This window comes from Mustela erminea, chromosome 7 (assembly GCF_009829155.1).
Source record: "Mustela erminea isolate mMusErm1 chromosome 7, mMusErm1.Pri, whole genome shotgun sequence".
Classification (NCBI taxonomy): Eukaryota; Metazoa; Chordata; class Mammalia; order Carnivora; family Mustelidae; genus Mustela; species Mustela erminea.
The window spans coordinates 64,468,084-64,493,875 of NC_045620.1; the positions used below are offsets into that span (position 1 = coordinate 64,468,084).

At 35.7% G+C, this 25,792-nt stretch overlaps 1 protein-coding gene and 1 long non-coding RNA gene across 5 annotated transcripts in view; both read right to left on the reverse strand.

The window, feature by feature from the left end:
- CAMKMT (calmodulin-lysine N-methyltransferase) overlaps positions 1-25,792 on the reverse strand; it is a 379,952-nt gene that overhangs the window by 248,583 nt on the left and 105,577 nt on the right. The gene's annotated exons all lie outside the window — the stretch shown is intronic.
- Positions 2,031-25,288, reverse strand: LOC116595480. Its single transcript, XR_004287698.1, has 3 exons — positions 25,278-25,288; positions 8,476-8,530; positions 2,031-2,065 (listed from the first exon to the last, which is right to left on the reverse strand). It is a non-coding gene; the product is annotated as an uncharacterized LOC116595480 (long non-coding RNA).

A 25,792-nucleotide genomic window follows, 5' to 3' on the forward strand; every position in this document is an offset into this window, starting at 1 on the left:
ATGTGGTTTTTGGAGAGTTAATGCCATTAATGTTGGTATGAGATCCATATTTCATGACATTCCTTCATACGTCTAAAATATTTCTCATATAGTTATACATGAGAAGCCTCAATTTTAGAGCTCTCTTACATACTTGAGAAAGCTTTACAAAGCTACCATGAATAAGAGGCAGAAACCACCCAAAGCCAAGTGTGCCACAATATAAAGAAAATACCAAAGGGCATTTGGAATCTAGCCGATAGGTCATAAATATGAAAATCTCCTTGCTAAGCGAATTACTTCATTGAAGAAGATGTGATGTCAAAGCCCTTAGGAAAGGTGACAACTGAAACCACTGGAGAGCCACTGTATTGAGAACTGTGGGAATTTCTAAATTAAAGGGCCTCGTGGTCTTCTATCCATTTGAATGCACAAAATGATGGAATTCAAGAACTTGCATCCATTTCGCGTACCACATCCCAGGACACAGATTGTGTCTGTGATTGCCTTCACACAACAACCAACAAATACAGAAGAAGAATTTCATTTGTCTTCACTCTAGTTATCTGCTTTGGGCATTGTCCCTAAATCATACAGTTTGTATTCGTGGTATGACACAGACATCTGTCCTTATGACTCGAATGTAGAAACTTCACTTATTAAAAACACAGTTGATTTGAGAGAAAGCATACAATTGGCAAAAATATGAGATTCAAGCCTGGCTTCACTACCTGCTTATAATTATGACTGGCGTTCTTATCTCAACTTTGTACAATTAAAAAAAAAAAAAAAACACCAAAACTCAAAACATTTGAGAAACAATCATCTACAATAACGTTGCTATCAAGTTCTTTTTTAGTTAGGATTCAAGAGCAATTTGAAAATATCAATAAACTCTATGTTATCAGGAAAAAGAAATGATTTCATGTCTTTATAAAGTAAGCAGAGACTTTCAGGAAGGTCACACTGTTATTCTGGGGAAAAAAAATGCTTTTTTAGAACCAGGAATACTGGGCCCTTTCAAGCATCTACTTTATTGTAAAAATTTCACTACAACAACAAAAGGAGATAAGTGCCTAAAAAGCAGTCCCAAACTCTTCATCCTAATTTTGAGTGCTGACAGGAATGATGCATTTCAAACTGATCAAATCTATCTACAAAATAAAATAGGGGCACCTCGCACATGCGCACCACTGACTTGCAGTCGTTTGTGTGATCACTGTACAGCAGTCACCGTGCTGGGCACTGGGACTGGAATAGTAAGCAGGACAAAGTTGCTCCCTCAAGAAACTTACAGTCTGGAGGACAGGGAGGTGGGATACCCCAAGGACTGGTACCATGGGAGCATAAAGAGGAGTCCTTGGCCCAAAATGATGGGTCAGGAAAGATTTTAGAGGGAAATGGTGTCTCTGCTGATTTCAATGGCTTTAAGTACTATGACTCAGGCGCCCAGCCTTTGACAGCATTTCAGTACTCTATAAACACCGATCCACGTAGGGTCGGACCCAGAACCCACAGAGCGTTACAGCATTGTGGCACTCTATGAACAGTATCAGCATGCGGGGCACCTGAGGGGCTCAGTGGGTTAAGCCTCTGCCTTTGGCTCAGGTCATGATCTCTGGGTCCTGGGATGGAGCCCCACATCGCATCAAGCCTGCTTCCCCCATCCCCTCTCTGCCTGCCTCTCTGCCTACTTGTGATCTCTCTGTCAAATAAATAAATGCAATCTTAAAGAAAAAAAAAATCAGCATGCACTAGGAGTTTTTGGCTCAGTGAATGACACCGAACTATATTTTTTTTAATTTTTTAAATTTAAATTCAATTAATTAACATATAATGTATTACCGGTTTCAGAGGTACAGGCCCATGATTCATCAGTCTTCTATAACACCCAGTGCTCATTACACCTACATGCCCTCCTTAATGTCCATCACCCAATTACTCCATCCCCACACCCTTCTCCCCTCCAGCAACCCTCCGTTTGTTTCCTGACGCTTAATCTGTGAACCACTTCCCGCAGTCAGAAAAAAAGCAGCTCCGTCTCCACGTCCTGGCCTGTTTTTCCTCTGCTCTCTACTTTCAAAGCCTGCAAAAAAAAAATGCCCGTCACCTCTCTTTTTTGTTAAACATGTTTGTTGAAGTACAACCTACATACAAAAAATTGAAAAAAAAAATTGCTGAAATTATCACAAGTGGAACACCCACACAATCATTACCCAGTTTAAGAAATGGAATATTCCCCGCACCCTTGAAACTTCCCTTGTGCCTTTTCTCTCCTCCCCAGATGTAACCATCATCCTGACTTCAAGACCAGAGTTTTGCGAAACATCCTTCCCACTTTATATAAATGGAATCACATAGTAGGCTAGGGTCTTTTGCTCAACCTTAGGTTTGTGACATTCATTGAGGATGTTGTGTGTGGAAATACCTGATTCATTTTCTTTGCTTTTAAAGTAAAATATTCCATTGTATGAAAGAACCACAATATTTATTCAGTGTTGATGGGCATTTGTGTTATTTGCAGTATTCAGCTGTATTAAGGATTTTATGAACATTCTTGTTTGTCTTTTGGTGCACATACATACACATTTCTATGTGGTCTATTATACTTAGGAGTGAAACTGCCAGGTAACAGGCTGTGTATCTGCTCAGCTTCAGAAAATACTGTCAAACAGATGGTTTTGCCACTTCTCTCAGGAGTATGAGTTTCGTTTGCTTTGTATCCTTACCAACACTTGGTTTTATAAAGTTTTGGGGTTTTTTTGTTGTTGTTGTCTTTGTTTTAGCCATTATCTTGGGGGTGGGTGTACTGCTATCTTACTGGGGTTTTAATTTGCATTTCCCTGTGACTATTTAGGTTTAGTATATTTTTCTATGTTTGTTGGCCATTGGCTATCTTGTTTGTGATGCCTGATCATGTCTTCTGCATTTGTGAAATTAGGTTTTCTTTTTCCACTCATTTGTTAGAATCTGTTTTATATTCTGGAAACAAGTCCTATGCATTGCAAATATCTTCTACTCTGTAACTTACCTTTTCCCTTTCTGAACAGGGTCCTTCAGTAATAGAAGTTCCCAATTATAGTATAGACCAATTTATCAATCATTTTCTACATGGTTGTTTTTTCCTCCTGTTTACAAACTCTTTTGTAAAGGGTCATGAAGATACTCTTACATATTTTTGTTATAAACATTACTGTTTTATGCTTTGCATTTAGATTCTTATCCCACTTGGAATTGATATTTGTAGATGATGTGAGGTAAGGGATCATGATTTTTTTTTTTTCTATAAGGTTATCCTGTTAGCTTAGAATGTTTTATTGAATGGTTCTCAGCCTGCTGGCTTAGATCAGGTGTAGATGTTTCATTGAAAATTCCATCTCTCTCTTTTGTTCTGCAGTGACCCCTATGTCATAAATCAAGTTTCCAGATACATCTGGATCTGTTTCTGGACTCCCTACTATTCTATTAGACTTCCTCATCTTAGACATCGTCAGTCTTTATACCAATACCACACTCTTTTTTATTACTGTACCTATTTAATAAGCCTTGTTATCTGGTAGTGTAAATCTTCCAACTTCTTTTTCTTCAAGATTATCTTGACTATCATTGGTCCTTTGTATTTCTGTATAAATATTAGATTCATTTGTCAATTACTGCTAAGAGTAACCTCTCTGTCTCTGTCTCAATTACCTCAGATCGCTTTGGAGTATGTTTCTCCCATTAGGACTCTGTGTAATAAGGGGCACTAAGTTCTGCAGGAAGACATGAGAGTGTATGAGGTGTTTCAGACTGAAGGTACATGGCACTCATTGAGGAGCAAGCCCTTGATTCTTAGAAACTTGCTTGTGTCCCTTAGAGATTTTTGTAAGGAAACATTTTTTAAAGAGACGACTATTCAGACTTCTCTAGAAATATATTTTTATCATAATTACCAGTATCATATGCTTCTAGAGTCTCAGAGTATATTCAGAAGTTCCATTCATTTCACTCTTTAAAAACAAGGTCGGGGGCACCTGGGTGACTCAGTTAGTTAAGCACCCGACTCTTGATTTCTGCTCAAGTCATGATCTCAGGATCATGACACTGAGCATGAGGTTGGCTCCACACTGGACATGGAATCTGCTTTAAGAGTCTCCCTCTACCCTTCCCGGCCCCACTCAGGGGCTCTCTCTACCAAAAAAAAAAAAAAAAAAAAAATTAGAAGGCAAAGGTTTTCTGAAATAATTCTTCTTTTAATTAAATCCAGCTATACGGGCCTCCTGGGTGGCTCAGTTGGTTAAGCACCTGCCTTTGGTCATGATCCTGAAGTCCTAGGAGAGAGCCCCTCATCGGGCTCCCTGCTCAGTGGGGAGTCTGCTTCTCCCTCTGCCCTTCATCCAGCCAGTGCTCTCTCTGGCTCTTGCTCTGGCTCTCTCAAATAAATAAATTCTTTTAAAAATAAATAAATAAATCCAGTTTTACTTGAATATTGTTATTTGTTTTTGTTTTTTTTCTTTTCGGGTAGGGGGAGAGATTTTAGGCAGACCCTGAGCCCAGTGCAGAGCCAGTCACAGGGCTCAATCTCACAACCCTCAGATCACGACCTGAGCCAAAATCAAGTCAGACACTTAACCAACTGAGCCTCCTACACACCCTGAATGTCAGTTTTTTAAATGAATAATTTTCACATAACCATTTTTGTTTTATATTATTATGAGAACTGGAACAGTATTATATTTCCTAAGAACCTTAGAACTTCAGCTAAATAATGACTTCATATGTTCTTCTAGCTTTGTTGTGTGTATGTGTTTTTTTTTTAAGTTTATTTACTTTTTTGGTAATCTCTACACCCAATGTGGGGTTTGAACTCATGAGCCTGAGATCAAAAGTCACATGCTCTACCAACTGAGACTGCCAGACGCCCTTGTTCTTAGAGCTTTGAATTCTCAATGCCCAACTTACAGGCAAACTTTAGAAGTACAACAGTGTAAACCTACAAGTCAAGAATCTAGGATTCCGGGGCACCTGGGTGGCTCAGTGGGTCAAGCCTCTGCCTTTGGCTCAGGTCATGATCTCAGGGTCTTGAGATAGAGTCCCACATTGGGCTCTCTGCTCAGCAGGGAGCCTGCCTCCCCTTCTTTCTCTGCCTGCTTCTGCCTACTTGTGATTTCTGTCAAATAAATAAGTAAAATCTTAAAAAAAAAAAAAAAAAAAAGAATCCAGGATTCCAGTTTTGAGCTATGCCATCTAGTATTTATAACTACTCATATACAGATTTACTATACCTAAGAGAGCAATTGTATTGCCTATGTTTCACTTATTATTAACCGAATGATGATTTTTAAGGCTAGTATAGTCCAATAGACTACAAAGGACTTCAGGACAGGGACTGTTGGATCCCTACATAGTAAGAATAGTAAAATGCAATAATTGTGTGAATTCATGAGTAATTAATCTTTATCTCATCATTGTTTTTCTGAAAGGACATAAGGGAGACTAAGAAAAAAACTTAAATTGAATGGGAAGTTGACTTTAAATGTCAAGTAGGGAAGGAAACTAAATTTCACATTGGGTTTCATTCTCCTCATACTGGCTGATGGTGGTATATCCACTTAGGTGAGATAGTGAATGGGGCTAGTCAGTCAGGCCTAAAGGGCAAAATATTGATTGCAGGAGTCTTCATTGTATTTTCATACCATGTAAGCACGTCTTGCCCACAACATGCGTGCTATGCATACTTGCTGATTTGAGAGCATTCAAAACTAGAGCACTAACATTACAATTCTTTATGATATAGGTGGTACCTTTTAAAATGTAAATGTTAGGCAGAGCCTAATTTTATATGTCCATGGCTTGGAAGGTCCCTTTTATGGGTCACGGAACCAGATACACATGGAGACAATGTGCCATCTATGAAGGGAGAAAAGAATTTCCCCATATACTGGAATACCTGGCATGTTTATGATACTAAATGAGCTTTCTAGCAATCATTCTGCCCTAGACAGAAAAAAAAGCATGTTCGTTAATAATACCCAATGTGTGGGTGCCTGGGTGGCTCAGTGGGTTAAAGCCTCTGCCTTCAGCTCGGGTCATGGTCCTGGGGTCCTGGGATCGAGCCCCACATCAGGATCTCTGCTTGGCAGGGAGCCTGCTTCCCCCTCTCCCTCTCTGCCTGCCTCTCTGCCTACTTGTGATCTCTGTCAAATAAATAAATAAAATCTTAAATAATAATAATAATAATAATACCCAATGTGGATTCTATAGAGCATCAGACCTGTGAAAGAATAGGGTTCTCCTAGGGTAAATAATAAAACCATTTTGAAAGTCCGGGAATTTATAGAAAGCCATACAGAGAAAGTTTCTTGAGGTCCTGTTATTTTAAATTATATGACTCAGAAAATAACTATGCTTATATAATAATATTTTAGCTAAATGTTTATAATAAACATCTTTACTTAAATTTACAGAATATTAACAAACTCCCATTTATTTGTAACCCAAGCAACCAGAAAATTCAATCATTATTAAATTCTTTTCCCATAAGACAGGCTCTAAAATAGCAATAGATGCTCATGATTATAATCAATGAGACTGAAGATCACAATGGGGCTCCTGAATAATTTTTTTAGAGGGGATTATTTTTAGTGTTTAAGGTTGTTTATGTTATTATATTTTAATGATTATAAAACTGGTCACATGTATAGTAAACACAAGGAAACTAGTTAAACAGAAAAATTCAATTAATGAGAAATTCCATTCACCAACCCTTACTTAGAATAAAGGGCTTATCCTATCTGTTGCTCTCTCAAAGTCAGACATACCAGTCACTGTGCTTTCTCTCTCAAAAATCTTTCCCTATCAGTGAATTATACTATTCTATAAGCCCTAAAATCCCACTTAACATATGTGAGTTAATCTTATCCTGTTTTTTCAAATGTTAGTTTTTATGAACATCATTTTAAATTTTACTAATATTAAAGTTTACTACTATTGAATATGGTAAAAAAATACAAAATCATTTTTAAATAAATTAGCAAGAGTTTTAATTATAAGGAATTAGAGAGAAATGCTAAAATATGGGATTAAATGAGTCTAAACCATTCAAGCTTAACCAAAGAGCTCATTTTCCCTTTCCACATTTATGATACCTAAAATTTTTACTATATTTTTAAAACCTACGTACATTTTAGCTGCTGAAAACAACTCCAAGAATTCACAGTATCTGACTCATCAAAAGCTTTTTCATTCATCAAAATAACTTTACTTACAAAAAGTAAAAATCAACATTAATAGTAGGAAATATCTTGTTAAATAGCAATGTAAATTCACTGGACAGAAATTTTTCATTAAAATGCTTCATAAAATTTATGAACATAAAATTATAAATTTAAAACAAAGTGATCACCTTTACATGTTTACAATTTATAAGAGAAACTAACAAATTGGTATTGATTTTAATATAAATTTCTAAAAAAAGAATTGCAAAAAAAGAAATGGAATGTATCTCTTAGTATCTTCATGTATATCTGTCTGAAATATTTTTAGAGAGGCCATAATGCTCCCAGATAACCAAGAGAGCCTCTTCTTAAATGATGGATCATTGCTACACAGCTAGCTATTTTAAATTTGCTTAAAACAACAAGAACAAAAAAAATATATTTGCACATAATAGGTTCAAAATAGGTTTTACATGAGCATCAAAAATGGGTTTTATATGAGCATATAATATTAAAAGTATTCAAAAAGAAATTAATTTGTATTTTTGCTCCTACGATCTGCTTTAAAAAAAAACACATAGGTTTCTTAAGTGGCAGCCGATACACATACAAAATAACTATTCAGATCATGGAAGGTTCCTAGCAAACTTTTTTGCTTTTATAATTCTGTTTCTCTTCACACCCATCAAATGGGATATGTAGGTGTATGTAACACTCATCATTCTTTATGAAAAACACCATTCTGAACACAGAAAAATAAATGTTTTGATATATAGATGAACAATATAGGCATATATCTCTGATACGATCCAAATATGCCAAACCTCATAAAGCTACATTTCCTTTATCTGCAAGAATGCACATATGCATGTCTCTGTAATGCACAATGCATATAAATCTGTATGTTTTAAGAGCTGAATAATATATTTACTTAACAGAAGCAGATTAATTCCAAAACTAAGATTCAACAGAACTAAAAGTTACCTAATTAATAAAAATAGATCAGCTGCAAATAAGTTTAATCTATTCCCTTCAAAATATATTAGAATTATATATATATATATATATATACATATATATATACATATACATACATATATATTTTTAGGATACTTATATAGTATAATTAATTTACTATTGTGCTACCTAAAATAATAAATACAGAAATTAAAAAGAGATAGGATTGCCAGACTTTGGTGTTAATTTGAATAAATTACCATTTTTAAGTTCTGGATAACTAATTTGAACAATAAGACAACATGCCTAAATTTCTCAATAAACATATCAGAGAAAGGCTTACCTCTATTTTAACTTGAACCAAAAACGAGTTTCATTCAGGATTTTACAACTCTGATCTAAACAAAATAATAGGCAGGGAAAATTGTTTTTAAATAATCACTTTGACCATTACAATTAAATGAATAACAATCTTTATAACTAATGTGGGTTTATTTTGGACAAGTGGAGGGGCATGTGTGTGTGTGTGTGTGTGTGTGTGTGTGTGTGACCAGCCACCCTGATAATGACTGCTTCTCCTCAGAGCAGAAGGTGAGTGAATCACTCTAAGTAAGAGTACTTACTGGCTGACTTCTGAGTTAACTAATAGGAAACTACAGTATTATTCAAAACTCCTTTTTATTAAAGACAGTTACAAAATCACTCTTTTATAGGTGCTACAGTTTGGTTCAAAGCCTCCTGGAAGTTCAATGACAACATTAAACCATTAACCACTCAGCTCCTGAACACAAGGAAAATTATGCTTGTATAGCAAGTAGGATTTCCTTCCCAAGATTGCCACAGCAGTAAAATTAACAATGAATTATTCTTGTAATTGTGAGGGGAGGGGTGGAAGGGGAAGGAAAAGGGAAAAAAAAAAGTTCCTATCATGTCTTTCCCTTACTTAAAGGTTTACACTTCTTAATGTAACATAATGTAAAATTAAGTCTGGGAACACTTGTTTGGGGACACGATTTAAAATATAAAGTGGAATTTAAAAGAAAGATAAGCTACTTAAATCTTCAAAGAGAAACTAAAAACTAATGGTAATTTTCTCATGTATCACATTCCAAAGAAGAGCCCTTACGGTATAAGGATCCCATGAGTTCATGACAGCTTTATTCTTAGACCCACAAATCAAGCCATTGTTATGCCCTGAAACTGTGGGAACTGCTGCCACCTACAGGAGCTGAACAATAATGGCAGTGTTTTACTCAGCAGTACCCTCTATTGGGGACGGAAATGTGCTGAACGTGTAAGCACTTTTCTTAACAGCAGGTGGCCTCACTTTTGCTGCAGATTTTACCTCAAAGACGTTGGTTTAAAAGCTTTTTCGTGTTTTGTAAAATAAACTCCAACTTCTGCCAGAATCTAAAGTTGCTAGGTGATTTGAGAAGGAAAAAACACAGCCTTGAACTCTGCAAATTCACTTCCATAAACAGTTTTACAAAGTCGTTCCCCAGTTGTCACTTAGTGCCACGCTGTAACAAGGCCACAAACGAGAGAGGCTTTCTGCTGAGAGTCACTGCAAAGGGACAAGATGAAGGAAAGTATTTATAGAATGTAGAAGGCCAGTTACCACAGTTAGTCCCATCTTCCCAGAATTTATTATACGGGTGCTCTGTAACAAAATAATTATAAAGCTGACAGCTTCTTATGACAATCTGAGGTTATACATTTTAAAAGTCTTTCACTGTTGAGGATTCAAAAATTCAAACCTTTACGGGTAGTAATATATACCAAAGATGTCAGCATAATTTTTCTTAGAAAAGCAAATTAACTTTTCCATGCTTTAGGGTAACCATCAAATGATGCAACAAAGGGTTTCCCTTTGTTTTTAATTTGTCTGTATTAATTAAAATAGCCAACGACTTTATTACTGTAAAGATTTGGGAATTCTTTTTAAGTGTTCAAAAATAAAAGGTGTTATAACCAAGGGCAAAAGTGAAGCATGTCAGCATATTCAGAAGCCAAGGTAAAACAGACTTATAAATGAAAATCTTGTAACAAAACCATCCAGAGTCAAGTAGCATTCATGCTATGAAAACAGTGCCCCATATACTGCAGTAGACATGCCATTAACTGACAATTTCAATTCAACAGCAAGATACCGCAACTATTAAACTCTAAACCTCTAAATGTGATTCCCTCAAACGGCAAGGAAAAAAGTAGACTTAGAGGACAAAATAAGGCAACAAACAATACTGAATCTGGAGCTATGAAAAAGCAAATAAAACTATTATTGAAATATTGACTATTCCTAAAATATTAGATGAATATCGACAAATTCAGCCAACTCTCCGTAAGTTTATTATGTTTCTGTAGAAGAAAACTTGGGATCTGTTTCTGAGTATCATTCAATCTTTGGTCACAAAATCACAGATTTCTAAAATCTATTTAATACAAACTGCTCTTATGCATATATTCTTTAAGGCCACTGAAATAAATTGTCACTGCATAGCCTGTATTTACCATGCAGACCTGTAGGAAAAAAGTATTATCCCTCCTTGTGTGTAAGTAGTTTGTTAACCCCATGAGTTTACCTGTAATGAGGCTTGACCCACACCTCACCATCAAGAATATGCTGACAGTCCTGAGTTGAGGCCTATCCCCTTCATATTTTCTTTATGTGTCTAACCTTTATGTGTCTAATCTTCTTCAAATCAAATTTGTGCTATGGATAAAAGCTCTGATGGACTTTCAATCCCTTCCAAAGTTGAGAAATGGCAACTAGGCAAAATGAAGGCATAGAAAAAACTGTAAGGGGCGCCTGGGTGGCTCAGTTGGTTGGGCAACTGCCTTTGGCTCGGGTCATGGTCCCAGAGTCCTGGGATCGAGTTCCACATTGGGCTCCCAGCTCCATGGGGCATCTACTTCTCCCTCTGACCCTCTCCCCTCTCTCTCATTGCTCTCATGCTCTCTCTCATTCTCTCTTGCTCACTCAAATAAATAAATAAAATCTTAAAAAATCTTTAAAAAAAAGAAAACTGTAAGTGCTTAATTAAAAATGTACTAGTCCCTAGGAATTCTAGATAACTGGGCCTTACATTTATACATTTATACTTTTGAGTTTTAACAAGTTTTTTTTTTTCCCTCCAGCTACCTACATGAGCCATTTTAAAATTGTTTAGTTAATCATTACAGTTTCGGCCATGATTTTTTTTTTTCAATTTCAAAATCATGGTGGGTAAATATGGTTTAAAAAGTTTTTACTTATGGGGCACCTCGGTGGCTCAGTTGGTTAAGTGTCTGCCTTTGGCTCAAGTCATGATCCTGGGGTCCTGGGACAGAATCCCATATCGGGCTCCCTGCTCCTTGGGGAGCCTGCTTCTCCCTTTGCCTCTCTCTCTTTCAGTCTCTCATGAATACATAAATAAAATTTTAAAAAAGAAGTTTTTATTTGTAGTAGGGTTAAGCAAAATTAACATATATATACATAAACAAAATCATTGCAGTGAACCTAATACAGCAATACTATAAATATCTACTGCTTCTCAGGAGGGATACAGGTATGTACCCTAATCCTCGGTTTCTTGGAAATTTATGATGATATGAAGTGCTTTATTAGATCAAATTTTAAGTTCCTTTTAAATCAATAATGAACAGTATTAAACTGGACTTTTATGGTATTTTTTTAAAGACTGTGATTTGATATATGGACAGATATAATTGTATGTGGTAATAGATTTTCACAGTTTTCTTCAAATTTTGTTTACATATTCTTTTTATTTTCCTAAATTCTTTACATCCTCACTATAATGTTTCAGAACTCTCTTTGATATAATTACATGAAAACTTACTTTCATTACTTCAGCAATAAGCCACTTGGATAATAATAATAGCTATGATATAGTTTGTATCCACCATTTGCCATGAGCTAGGAGCATTTTATTCATAAACATTGATCCTTCAACCAACACTGTGAGGTATTATCCCCATTTCACAGATGAGGAAACTGAAGAACAAGGAAATCACATGACTTGCCCAAGGCCATGAGGCCTACAGGTTACAAATCAAGCATTCATTTCATTAAGCAACTGTGGATATAACTTAATTCAAAGAAAATTATTGAGCAATTGCTACATGGAACACATGAGGCAAACACATTTTTTTCATAAGACAAATTATTTTACAAACTTCGATCATTCAAAATTCTTAAAAATGCATAAAGTACTATAAAAACCTGAATATGACAAGATCTAAAATTTCACTGTATTCTTGATATATATTACAACAACAATAAAATGAACACATTTCACAGCCAAAAAAGGATTCAGCAGCTGGAAAGTGTAAATAGTTGATGCTACAAAGTCATTATCTATCTCATTTCAATAACACATTATAATATGCAAACCTGTAAAGGGACTCTATATTGATAGGGAGGGGGATCATCTGAATTCATAATATTCTTGATCTTTATGGAATTAATAATCTCCTACCTCATTTTTTTTTTCAACAACATACTTTTACCACTTTTGCAGTGTCTTCATTTTGAAAACACTTGGAATAAACAGTTTAAAAACTGTAATTTTCCTTGTAGGTGCAGCATTAAATGCATTATCGACTCACCACCAAAGAACTACAGTGCGAGCCTGAGGACAAAAGGCATTTTAGATGTCGTAAGTATATTAGAGAGCAGCCTTTTCTTTAAATCATCGAGTAAAGTCATCTCGTTCTTTTTTTTTTTTTTAAGCGATTTGAATCTTGTTTTACACACACACAAAAAATCAAATGCAATAACATTTCAGTCATCACACATTATATAGTGAGAAACAAAGGAAAAGGTTTGGAAGGATATCCTAAAGCTTCAGTTCTAAGGGACGTAGTAAGTAGGTACACCAATGGTTCTCAGAGAGCGCACAGACTTTTCCCTTCAAAGATTCCTAAATGATGATGCATTTTTTATTTGAAGGGTACTGTTGCTTTGCCCACCATATGCCTCTAGTAAATCAAAATGAAAATAATATCATGCAAGAGGCTATTTGAATGAAATTTTCCTTTAAAATAGTGGGCTATCTCACCCTTTTTACAGTCCTCCTCCCTGTGGGAGCATCGTAGCAATACACATGGGATGTTCCTATCTCTGCTTTGGGCACGCCAGTTGATTCTTGCCAAAATTTCTATCTATTCTTCTTTTTTTTTTTTTTTAAGATTTTATTTATTTATTTGAGAGAGAGAGAGAGAATGAGAGAGAGCATGAGAGGAGACAGGTCAGCAGGAGAAGCAGACTCCCCGCTGAGCAGGGAGCCCGATGTAGAACTTCCAACCCAGGATTCCAGGATCAGGACCTGAGCCAAAGGTAGTCGCCCAACCAACTGAGCCACCCAGGTCCCCCAGTGTCTATCTATTCTTAGCCATGTTTACAAACTCCTACTTTTCAAGTAAGACCCAGTCTTATATTTCTACATTCCAGACGACAAGGTCCTACCATTTACTAAGATTTTCGTTTTGTTTTTGTTAAGGTTTTATTTATCTACCTTTAACTTTAAATCAGATATTAATAAAATATAATAAACGCTCAAGGAGAGGAGCACTGGCTCGCTCAGTCGGAAAAGCATGCGACTATCTCAGGGTCATAAGTCCAAGCCCTGCGTTGGGCATAGAGCTTACTTAAAATTAATAAATAACTTTTATTAAAAAATGCTCAAGGGGATACAAAAGAAATACAGAACATGATAAATACTAAACTAATGCCACATGTATCAGGAAGATTACATATTGGATCTTTTCAACTATATATATATATATATATATATATATATATATATATATATATATAAAATTCCCCATATATATATATATGGTGGGGGGGATAAATATTAGAATCAAGTTTGTTCAAAAAACAATACACCTGAATCGTGTCTGTAACTATGTCTCAGGTCTTATCTTTCTTGTGCCTGGCTAGTATTTCACACTGAGTATCTATGTCATTGTTTGTAAGTATTCAGTGTATTTGGCCTTCAGTTTACTTAGGGCCTTCTATGTACCAGATACTGAATAAGGCAAAGTTACTAGTTTGAGGAGCTTGCATTTTTAGCAACACAGCAGAGGAAACATGGAAAAAGAAAATTTCAAGTGGGATCTGAATAGATGTTTCAATGCATCTACAGTGGTATTGATAAAATTGATAGAAATAACATACAGTGCTGTTTGGAACACAGAGGAACACTTGGACTAGCGAAGTGACAGACCCGGAAAGACACCGAGCTCAGGTGTCTGCTGAATTTGAATCTGAGGAAGTCACTGCTTTAGAGATTTGAGATCTCATTGGATTGACAGACATACAGGAATTAAATAGTAACAGAACATGTTGACTTGGTTATATTCTTTAAAAAAAAAAAAATAAATTACCCCAGCATGTGACTAGGTCTTGTCTCTCTTTCTCTAAATGCTTATCTTTTTTTTTATACTCTAATTTTCTATTAAGTTCAAGAGACATGTCATAGTTTCAAAGAACTATAACGTTTATTATGGGGCTCATCTACCATGTCTCATGTGATGAAATTAATGGAGTTCTAAAACATCATTCTTCTCCAGATAACCTGTGCTAGATTCATGTAATTGCTGCTTGATAGTAGTCAATTTGGATGGTGCCTCACAGATAATCTCTCAAGAGAACAGTCGTTCCAGTTTGCTGGATGAAAGGCAATTGTGTAAAAAGGGGGGGGCACAAGTAAATGATGGGAACCCCATTAACCAGGACTACAATCCTAGCAAGCCTACCATATCTCTGGGCAGTTGAATTTTCTCTTGGTAAACTGTTTTAGCTTTTGTCATTTGGGTTTCTACCACACAGTTTATTTATTCCACTGTAAACTGTAAATTCCCCAAGGACAGAGCATTCTTTTTCTATTTTGTAACCTCAGAGCATCTACTAAAAAATTCAACACAGAGAAAAATCATGGGATGTAAATGCTTCATTGTCTGGAAGGTGGATCTTCCATATGAAATGCAATGTATTATATGTAAATTAAATCTTCCCTAAATAATTTCTCTCTCCAAATCACATTTTTACATTTAAACTGTATTATTAAATTATTTCTAAAATGTGCTCTTTTAAAAAAGAAAGGTCTTGGGGGCCTGGGTGGCTCAGTTGATTAAGTGTCTGCCTTCAGCTCAGGTTATGAATCTGGGGTCCTGGGATCAAGTCCCACATCAGGTTCCTTGCTCAGCTGGGAGCCTGCTTCTCCCACTCCCTCCGCACATTCCCCTGCTCGTGCTCTCTCATTCTCAAATAAATAAATAAAAACCTTAAAAGAAAAGAAAAAAAGAGAAAGAAAGATCTGATATATCAGTGGTCCAACTTTGTTGGTCCTTCTCTAACAACAGAATTATTTATTTCTGATCTGTTAGTGGTTCAATGTTTAATTTTTCAAACATAGATTATTAGCATTTATGGTAAATAAAATGTAAAACCTACTAAGGAGGTTTCAACTATATAAACTATTTGGTTTCTTACTATGAGGCATATATTTTTCATAAAGCAAAACAGAAAGGTAATGCCCACAATAGCATATACTTTGGCCAATAACAATCCATGTCTCTGGTTTTCTTTTTAGTAATAGATGATAGCATGTGCCACAAAGCAGGCGGTACCACTATTTCACCAACGGAAACATTCCTTCTGCCCCCTCCCACAAATTCAGGAGGAATGGAAAAAAACATCATGGTAGAACTGTCCATGATTGTTTATCAATCTCAGAAGAATTAGGAAAAAAAAGTGCATAGATTTCAAAGCAGCTGGGAAGAATACAACTTGATGATTACATAAGGTATTTAATGTATATCAGTAAATATATTTTATTATTTGACTCCAACATTTAATACCATCAAAGTGTAATTTTTGTTTTATCTGGAGAATCAAAGTCTGGTAAAAACCAGGTTCCAAAATGCTGTTTTCTGACTTGTCTAATTTCAAGAAAGCAATCTCTTCTAACAACTGCCTGCCTTCTTTACCAACTGTGGCTCCTACATGATTATCAACCATGCTTTACTTTTCTGTATCCTCAGGGCCAAGTTTACATTGTATCATCTATAAGTATTTGTTAAAATGAAAAAGGAGATATGGAATACTGTATTATGAATGTTTTGAAAAAGTACAGTTTAGTATGAAGAGGGTTTTGAAGGCTGATACACAAGTTCAAACCTTAGACAAGTTATTAGATTAAGCTTCACAACAGCAGTAGTAATAGCTACCATGTTAAATGACTACTATGGTATCTACTTTATAAACATTATCATATTCAATCTTCACAATAAGAAATAACCACTCAAATGAACTTCAAAACCAAGTTTCATGCAATGGTTAAAACAGGATTGTTTATTTTCTTCTTTTTGGAAAAATCATAAATAATTCCTTTGAAAATCTTCATAACAATCCCTTGAATTAAGGTGCTATTTTTATCTCCTTTTTACATATCCTTTTTACATATCAAGTACATATCAGTACTCAGATAGGAGCAATTTTACTGAAGTCACACAACTAGTCAATGGTGACTGACAAAGTCCATGTTCTTTCCAATATACCAATTTATTTTCCCAATGCCTACTAAACGGGCATAATAATGTCTACCACACAGGGTTGTTGTAAATTTTACTTTTAAAAAAATATGGGGACGCCTCGGTAGGCAGTCAATTAAGCATCAGACTCTTGGTTTTGGCTCAGGTCATGATCTCAGGGCCATGAGATCAAGCTCTGTGTGGGGCTCATGCTCAGTGCAGAGTCTGCCTGAGACTCTCTCTCGCTCTCCCTCTGCCCCTCCCTACCCAACTCCTGTGCCTGCTCTCATGAAATAAATAAACAAATATAAATAAAGAAATATGTAAAAACATGATGGCTGCCCAGAGTAAACATTCAATATATATTAGTTTTCTTCCTTCATCACCCAACTTGTTCACCCCTTGTTTTGTGGATCTAAAATGTCTAATAAATACCCAAATATATTTTACATATTTTAGATTTTATATAGATAATATATATTTTATATATATAAAATATATGCATATATGTAATATATCCCTTACCTATTTAAATCTATATTCTTACCTGCTATATATTAGCTCTTAGATACACACATACACATAAATGCATGTATGGGTATATGTATATGTGTGTCTATATACATAAATGTGTCTGTATCACTTAAACTAAATCCCATTTACTTTACCAACCCCTCCTATATCTATATCTCAAGCACTATGCATGTGTACCATCCATAACATATCAGTTCCTTGAGCTAACCTTTTAATTATTTCCTTAGTTTAGAATATTTCATTGTTCCTGGTTATATTGCTCATTATCTTTAAAATTTACACAAGACTATATCTTTCCTTGAGCAGGGAGTCTGCTTGTCCCTCTCCCTCTGCCCCTCCCCTGCCACCAGCTCGTGTGGGCATGCACGCAGTAATAAATAAATAAAATCTTTTTAAAAAAATGAATTTCCAACACCAACATTTTAGCCAATCTTTGAACTTCACTGATTTAAAGCTTTCCATTTGTAATTTAAGTAATTTAATAATATATAATACTGCTCTTTCATAAGATAAGAAATAATAGAAAATACTGATGGGACTGGAAGAGATTATGCTGAGTGAAATAACACAAGCAGAGAGAGTCAATTATCATATGGTTTCATTCACTTGTGGAGCATAAGGAATAACACAGAGGACATCGGGAGATGGAGAGAAGTGAGCTGGGGGAAATCAGAGGGGGAGAAGAACCATGAGAGACTGTGGACCCTGAGAAACAAACTGAAGGTTTTGGAGGGGTGGGGGGTGGGGGGTTGGGTGAGCCCGGTGGTAGATATTAAGGAGGGCATGTATTGCATGGAGTACTGGGTGTGGTGTATAAACAATGAATTATGGATCACTGACAAAAAAATTAAATTAAATTAAATTTTAAAAAAAGAAAATACTGACACATTTAAATACAGACAATTTTTTAAAAAAGATTTTACTTATTTATTTTAGAGAGAGAGAGAGCACAAGCCAGGGGGAGAGGCAGAGGGAAAAGTAGACTCCCACTGAGCAGCAAGCCCCATGCAGGGCTCCATCCCAGGACCCTGGGATCATGACCTGACCCGAAGGCACATGCATAATTGACTGAGCCACCCAGGTGCCCTAAATACATACAATTTTAAAACAATTTTTGAAAGTCTAAAAGAAAAACAGCTGGGGAAGAAACATTAACAAAACGTTGAAAAACAAAAACTTGATATCCCTAATATTCAAAGAGATTTTAGAAATCAGTAAGAAAAAGATGAATATAGCAATGAGGAAATGGGCAAAAGAAAAAATAATTCACAATAGAAAAAATGCATAGACTATACACATATAGAAAGTGGTTACCCCCCACAAGTAATTACTAAAATGTAAATAAAAATTCAATAAGTTCCTGACAATTTCAAAAAAGAATAATACTAAGATAGTTGAGAGAAGGGAAAAACAGACACACATATATACTATACAAAAAGAATTTTTTTCTGGATATTATTTTACTAATATACAGCAAAATTCAAGTTTCTTGAATCAGGACAGTAGCATACTTCTTGATTAAAAAAACCATGGGACGCCTGGGTGGCTTAGTTGTTTAGGCCACTACATTTGGCTCAGGTCATGATCCTGGAGTCCCAGAATCGAGTCTTGCATCAGGCTCCCTGCTCGGTGGGGAGTCTGCTTCTCCCTCTGACCCTCCCCGTTCTCAAGCTCTCTCTTTAAGTCTCTCTCTCTCAAATAAAGAAATAAAATCTTTTTTAAAAAATGAACAAAGAAAAACCAAAAACCCATGGCCACAACTATGACAAAGCTGGTTGACAAGGTATCTCCAGAATGAGAAGCTATAACAGGTGGAAACAAACCATGGACATCTCAGTTCACTAGCAGGTACTTCCTGGAAAGCAGAGAGGGCCAATCTGAAAACCACAGCTGAAAATGAAAGAGACTATTTTTTTTTAAAGATTTTATTTATTTATTTATTTGACAGAGAGAGATGACAAGTAGGCAGAGAGGGAGGCAGAGAGAGAGAAGGGGAAGCAGGCTCCCCACTGAGCAGAGAGCCCAATGTGAGGATCGATCCCAGGACCCTGGGATCATGACCTGAGCTGAAGGCAGAGGCTTTAACCCACTGAGCCACCCAGGCACCCACTGAAAGAGACTATTAACCCACTCCAGCAAATGGTCTTGTGAAGGACAAATGGCCAGAAGTGGGATATGAATTAGACAGAATAGTGTAATAGAACCAAAGGAAAGAGACAACCCAGATAAAAATGGGGGAGGAAAAGAAACAGAAATCTCACAGAGTATGAGGTCATATTTTCAAAAAGACATGAATTGATAGTTCTAGAGCTATAAAGCTAGTAGAGCTATTCTGACCCAACCCTCCTATCTGAATGTTTAGGATAAGTACTTAGGAGCCACAAAAAAGACTGGAGTTGAATCTCATGGAAAGTTACTATTAGAAAGAGAGAAAAAGAGGTGCCTGGGTGGCTCAGTGGCTTAAGCCTCTGCCTTTGGCTCAGGTCATGATCTCAGGGTCCTGGATCGAGCCCCGCATCAGCTATCTGTTCAGCAGGGAGCCTGCTTCCCCCTCTCTCTCTGCCTCCCTCTCTACCTACTTGTGATCTCTGTCAAATAAATAAATAAAATCTTTCATAAAAATCCCATTCCATAGATTACTTTTTCACTCTGTTGATTGTTTCCTTTGCTACACACAAGTTTTTAAGTTTGATATAGTCTCATTTGTCTACTTCTGCCTTTGCTGCCTATGCTTTTGGTGTCATATCTAAGAAATCATTCCTAAAGCCAATAAAATGAAGATATCCCCCTAAGAGTTTTAAAGTTCTAGGTCTCATACTTATGTCTTTAATCCATTTAGAGTGATTTTTGTACATGGTGTAAGGTAAGGATTCAATTTCATTCTTTTGTATATGGATATCCAGTTTTACCACCATCATTTGTTGAAGGGACAATCCTTTTCCCATTGTGTAGCCTTGGAAACCTTGAAAATTATCATTTTGACCGTTTATGTGAGGGTTTGTTTCTGGATTCTCTATTCTGTTCCATTCATTTACCTATCCATCTTTCTGCTAGGGCCATACAGTTTTGATTACTGTAACTTTGTGATGTATTTTGAAATCGGAAATTGAGAGGCCTCTAGCTTTGCTTTCCTGTCTCAAGGCTATTTTGCTAGTTGAGGTCCTTTGAAATTCCATATGAATTTAGGATTTCTTTTCTATTTCTTAAAAAAAAGTCATTGGAAATTTGATAGAGATTGAACTGAATTTGTAGAACACCTTAGATTGTATGGACATTTTAAAGATTTATTTCTTCATTTGAGGGACAGAGAGAGCACATTTGGGGGGAGGGGCAGAGAGAGAATCTTCAAGCAGACTCTCTGCTGAGAGCAGAGCCTGTTGCAGGGCTTGATCTCATGACCCATGAGATCATGACTTGAGCTGAAACCAAGAGTTGGATGCTTAACTGACTGAACCAACCAGAAGCCCCAATATTTTATGCCTATATGGACATTTTAACAATATTAATTCTTCCAATATATAAACACAGGACATTTTTTCATTTATTTTTGTCTTTCAAAATTTCTTTCAACAATATTTTGTAGTTTTCAGTGTACAAGTCTTTCACCTCTTTATTAAGTTTATCCCGAATTACATTAGCATTCTTAATGCTATTATAAATGGGATTATTTTCTTAATTTTTTCAAACTGCTCATTGTTAGTGACAAAATGATTTTTGTGTGTTGATTTTGTATCTTGCAGGTTTGCCATCTCGTTTGTTAATTCTAATATATTTTTTGTGGAATCTCTAGGGTTTTCTACATATAAGATCATGCCATCTGTGAACAGAGATAATATTACTTCTTCCTTTCTGATTCGGATGTCTTTTATTTCTTTTCCTTGCCTGATTAGGACTAGGACTTCTAGTAGTATGATGAGTAGAAGTAGCAAGGGTGGGCATCTTTGCCTTCCTGATCTTACAGGGAAAGTTTTCAGTTTTTCACTGTTGAGTATGACATTCATGTGAGCTTTTCATATGTGAAAAGCTTATTACATGGAGGTACTTTTCTTATATTCGTTTGTTGTGGGTTTTTATCGTGAAAGTCTGTTGAATTTTGTCAAATGCTTTTTCTGTGTCAATTGAGATGATCACGTCACTTTTGTCCTTCGTTCTGTTAATGTAATATATTGCAATGATTTATTTTCATATGTTAAGCTCCATCCTTGAGCTCCAGGAATAAATCATACCTGGTGTTTATGTATAATATTTTTAACATGCTGTTGAATTCAAATTGCTAGTATTTTGTTGAGAATTTTTTGCACCAATATTCATCAGGATATTAGCCTAGAGTACTCTTGTCTTAGAGTATCTTTTGTCTGATACAGGTATCAGGGTAATGCTGGTCTCAAAGAATAAGGTCAGAAGTGTTCCCTCCTCTTCAGTTTTTGGAAAACCTTAAGAAGAATTAGTGTCAATTCTTTAAATGTTTGGTAGAATTCTTCAGTGAAGCTATCTGGGCATAGGTATTCCTCCCTTGGGAAGTTTTTGGCTACTTATTTAATCTCTTTACTAGTTACAAGTCTGTCCAGATTTTTACTTCATGATTCAGTCTTGGTACATTATGTTTCCATAAATGTATCCATTACTTCTAGATGACAAATTTGTTGGTGTATAATTGTAGTAGTTGTAGTCTCTTATGATCCTTTTTATTTCTGTGAAATCAGTTGTAATGCCTCTTCTTTCATTTCTGATTTTGTTATGAGATTTTTCTTTTTCTTTTTTTTTTTTTTTTAAGATTTTACTTATTTATTTGACAGACAGATATCACAAGTAGGCAGAGAGGCAGGCAGAGAGAGGGGGGCAAGCAGGTTCCCTGCTGAGAAGAAAGCCCAATGTGGGGCTCAATCCCAAGACCCTGGGATCATGACCTGAGCCAAAGGCAGAGGCTTTAACCCACTGAGCCACCCAGATGCCCCTAGATTTTTCTTTTTTCTAAAAGAATGATTTGTCCATTTTGTTTCTTTTCAAAAAACCAACTCTGAGTTTCATTGATGTTTTATTATTTTTCTATTTTCTATTCATTTATTCCTGCTCTAATCTCTTTTTATTTCCTTCCTTTTGCTAACTTTAGGTTTAGTTTGTTCTTTATTTTCTATTTTCTTGAGGTGTAAAATTAGGTTATTGATTTGAGATCTTTCTTCTTTTTTAATATATGTGTTATTGCTAAAAGTCTCTCTGTTATCATTGCTTTTGGGCATCCCATACATTTTAGTATGCTATGTTTTAATTTTCATTTGTCTCAAGATATTTTCTGATTTCTCTTGCTATTTCTTCCTCAACACATTGGTTGTTCAAGAGCGTGTTGTTTAATCTCCACATATTTATGTACTTGCCAGTTTTCCTTTTGCTATTGATTTGTAGTTTCATTCCACTGTGGTTAGAAAAGATACTTGGTATGATTTCAGTTTCTTACATTTGTTAAGACTTGATTTTGGCCAAACATGTGATCTATCCTGGAGAACATTTTTTGTGTATTTCAGAAGAAAGTGTATTCTGTTGTTGGATGGAATATTTTATATATATATATGTCTGTTAAGTCCAGTTTGTACAAGTCTCTTTCCTTATTGATCTTCTGTCTTGATGATCTTTGCTTTATTGAAAGTAAGGTATTGAAATCTATTATTATTATGTTACTGTCTGTTTCTCCATTTGGTTCTGTCAATATCTGCTTCATGTGTTTGGGTGCTCTGCTGTTGGGTGCATATATATTTGTAAATATTATGTCTTTCTGGTGAATTGAAACTTTTATCATCATATAATGTTTTACTGTGTCTCTTATGACAGTTTTAGACTTAAAATCTATTTTGTCTAATATAAATATAGTTAGCCCTGCTCTCTTTTGGTTACTATTCGCATAGGATGTCTTTTTCCAACCTTTCACTTTCAGTCTAAAGTGAGACTCTCATATATCTATTTCTATACTATAGATACTTCATATCTAAAGTGAGTCTCCTATAGACAGCATATACTTGGATTTTTTTTTTTCTAATCCATGCAGGCACAAGCACAGTATGTCTTTTAATTGGGAAGTTTAATCCATTTACATTTAAAATAATAAAGGAGAGGCGCCTGGGTGGCTCAGTGGGTTAAGCCTCTGCCTTTGGCTCAGGTCATGATCTTGGGGTCCTGGGATCGAGCCCCATGTCACGCTCTCTGCTCAGCAGGGAGCCTGCTTCCTCCTCTCTCTGCCTGTCTCTCTGCCTAGTTGTGATATCTCTCTCTCTTTCTCTCTGTCAAATAAATAAAAATGATTAAAATATTTTAAAAAAATAATTAATGATAAGAAAGAACTTACTATTCACATTTTGTTAATTATTTTCCATATGCCTTGTGCTTATCTTGTCTCTCTTTTCTTCTCTTGCTGCCTTCTTTGGTTTCATTGATTTTTTGTGATGGCATGCTTTGATTCATTTCTAATTTTCTTCTGCGCATCTTCTGTAGGTATTTCTTTGTGATTACCATTGGGGTTACTAAAACATAACAATCTATTTTAAACTGATAACTTCAACCACAAACAAAAACACTACTCTTTTTTTATATTCCCCACCCTTTGTTACTGATGTCACAAATTACATCTTTTTATATTTTATAGTCAGTAACAAAATTTTATATTTTTATGTTTTTACCTTCAAATTCTATATTTGAATTGAAAGTGACCTACATACCCCATTACAATATTACATGATTCTGTATCTATCTATATACTTAACTTTATCAGAGAGCTTTATATCTTTATAAGCTTTGGTGTTGCTGTCTAGTGATCTTTTGCTTCAATTTGAAGGACTCCCTTTAGCAATTCTTGCAAGGCAGGTCTAGCTTTTGTTTATCTCCATTATTTTGGAAGAATAGTTTTGCCAGATACATTATTTTTGGTTGACAATTTTCTTTCTTTCAGGACTTCAAATACATTATCCTGTTCCTCTCTGGTAAGATATCTGTTGATAATCTTATGGGCGCCACCTTGTACATAATGAGTTACTTTTCTCTTGCTGCTTTCAAGATATTCTCTATGTATGTCTTTTGACAGTTTGCTTGTAATGTGTCTTGATTTGGCCTCTTTGAGTTCATCAAAGTTGGAGACCTTTCAGTTTCTTCAAATTAGGGGTCTACTTTCTTCCTCAGATTTGGGAAGTTTGCAGTCATTATTCCTTCAAATAAACTCTCTGACCCAGTCTCTCTCTCTTCTCCTTCTAGGACTCTCATTAATATAGATATTGGTCTACTTAATGCTGTCCCATAAGTCCTTAGGCTTTCTTCAATTTTCCTCATTTTTTTTTCCTCTGACTTGATCATTTCAAATAACCTATCTTCAAGTTCACTGATTCTTTCTTCTGCTTGATCAAGTCTGATCTTGATCACCCTCTAGTGAATTTGTCAGTTCAGTTATTGAGCTCTAGAATTTTTTTGGTTCTTTTTTTATAATTTGCATCATTTTATTGGTATTCTCATTTTGTTCATGCATTAGTTTTCCTAATTGTATCTATGTTCTCTTGTAGCATATTGAACCTAAAATCATTATTTTGAATTCTTTGTCAAGTAATCTGTAGATCTCCATTTCTCCAGAGTCAATTTCTGGATATTTATATTTTCCCTTTGATTCTAGCCATACGGGCCATGTTTCCATTTCTTCCTGTGTTTTGTTTTTCATGTTGTGATATATGATTTGAAAATACAGTCACCTCTTCTAGGAAGGAAGGAAGGAAGGAAGGAAGAGGGAGGGAGGGAGGGAAGTGGGTGGGAAGAGAGGAGGGAAGGAAGGAAAGAAACAAGCTTGACAGCCCAAGCCTCTAGATGTATCAATTTATAGAGACTACAGAAAAGAGAAGCTCATGTTAAATGACAATCCGGACATGTAATTGGCAAAATTCAGACTCTATATGAAAATCTACAAGACAAAAAAAACCAGTGTCTATGACAAAGTGCAAGAGGAAAAAATAAAAGGATATAAAGAAACCTAGAGATTTAGAAGCACTTTTTAAAAATACCTAATACTTAAGTTGTATTTCTATTCTTTCATATAATATTCTTACACACAAACATTTTCTAAGTAATGAATATAAGGACTTTATACAATGACACACAAAATAAAATCTTTCATCTAGCAACAATCCATGTGTGTGTGTGTGTGTGTGTGTGTGTGTATTAATTGCAATTTTCTTAGAATACCAAAAATAAAAGAAAGAAGGGAATTTAGGTCTCTTCTTAGGAAGTCAATTAAAGAAAGATAAATCCAAAAAGCATGTTAGGAAGTCATTAAAAGTAATAATGAGGGGTACCTGGGTGGCTCAGTTAGGTAAATGTCCAACTCTTGATTTTGGTTCAGGTCACGATCTCAGGGTGGTGGGATCGAGCACCAACTTGGGCTCCATGTTGGGTGTGGCACCTGCTTGGGATGCTCTCTCTCCCTCTCCCTCCACTCCCCCCACTTCGCTCCCATACACACTCTCTCTCTCTCTTTCTCTCTCTCAAAAAAGAAAATTGTAGGGGCACCTGGGTGGCTCAGTGGGTTAAACCTCTGCCTTCAGCTCAGGTCATGATCCCAGGGTCCT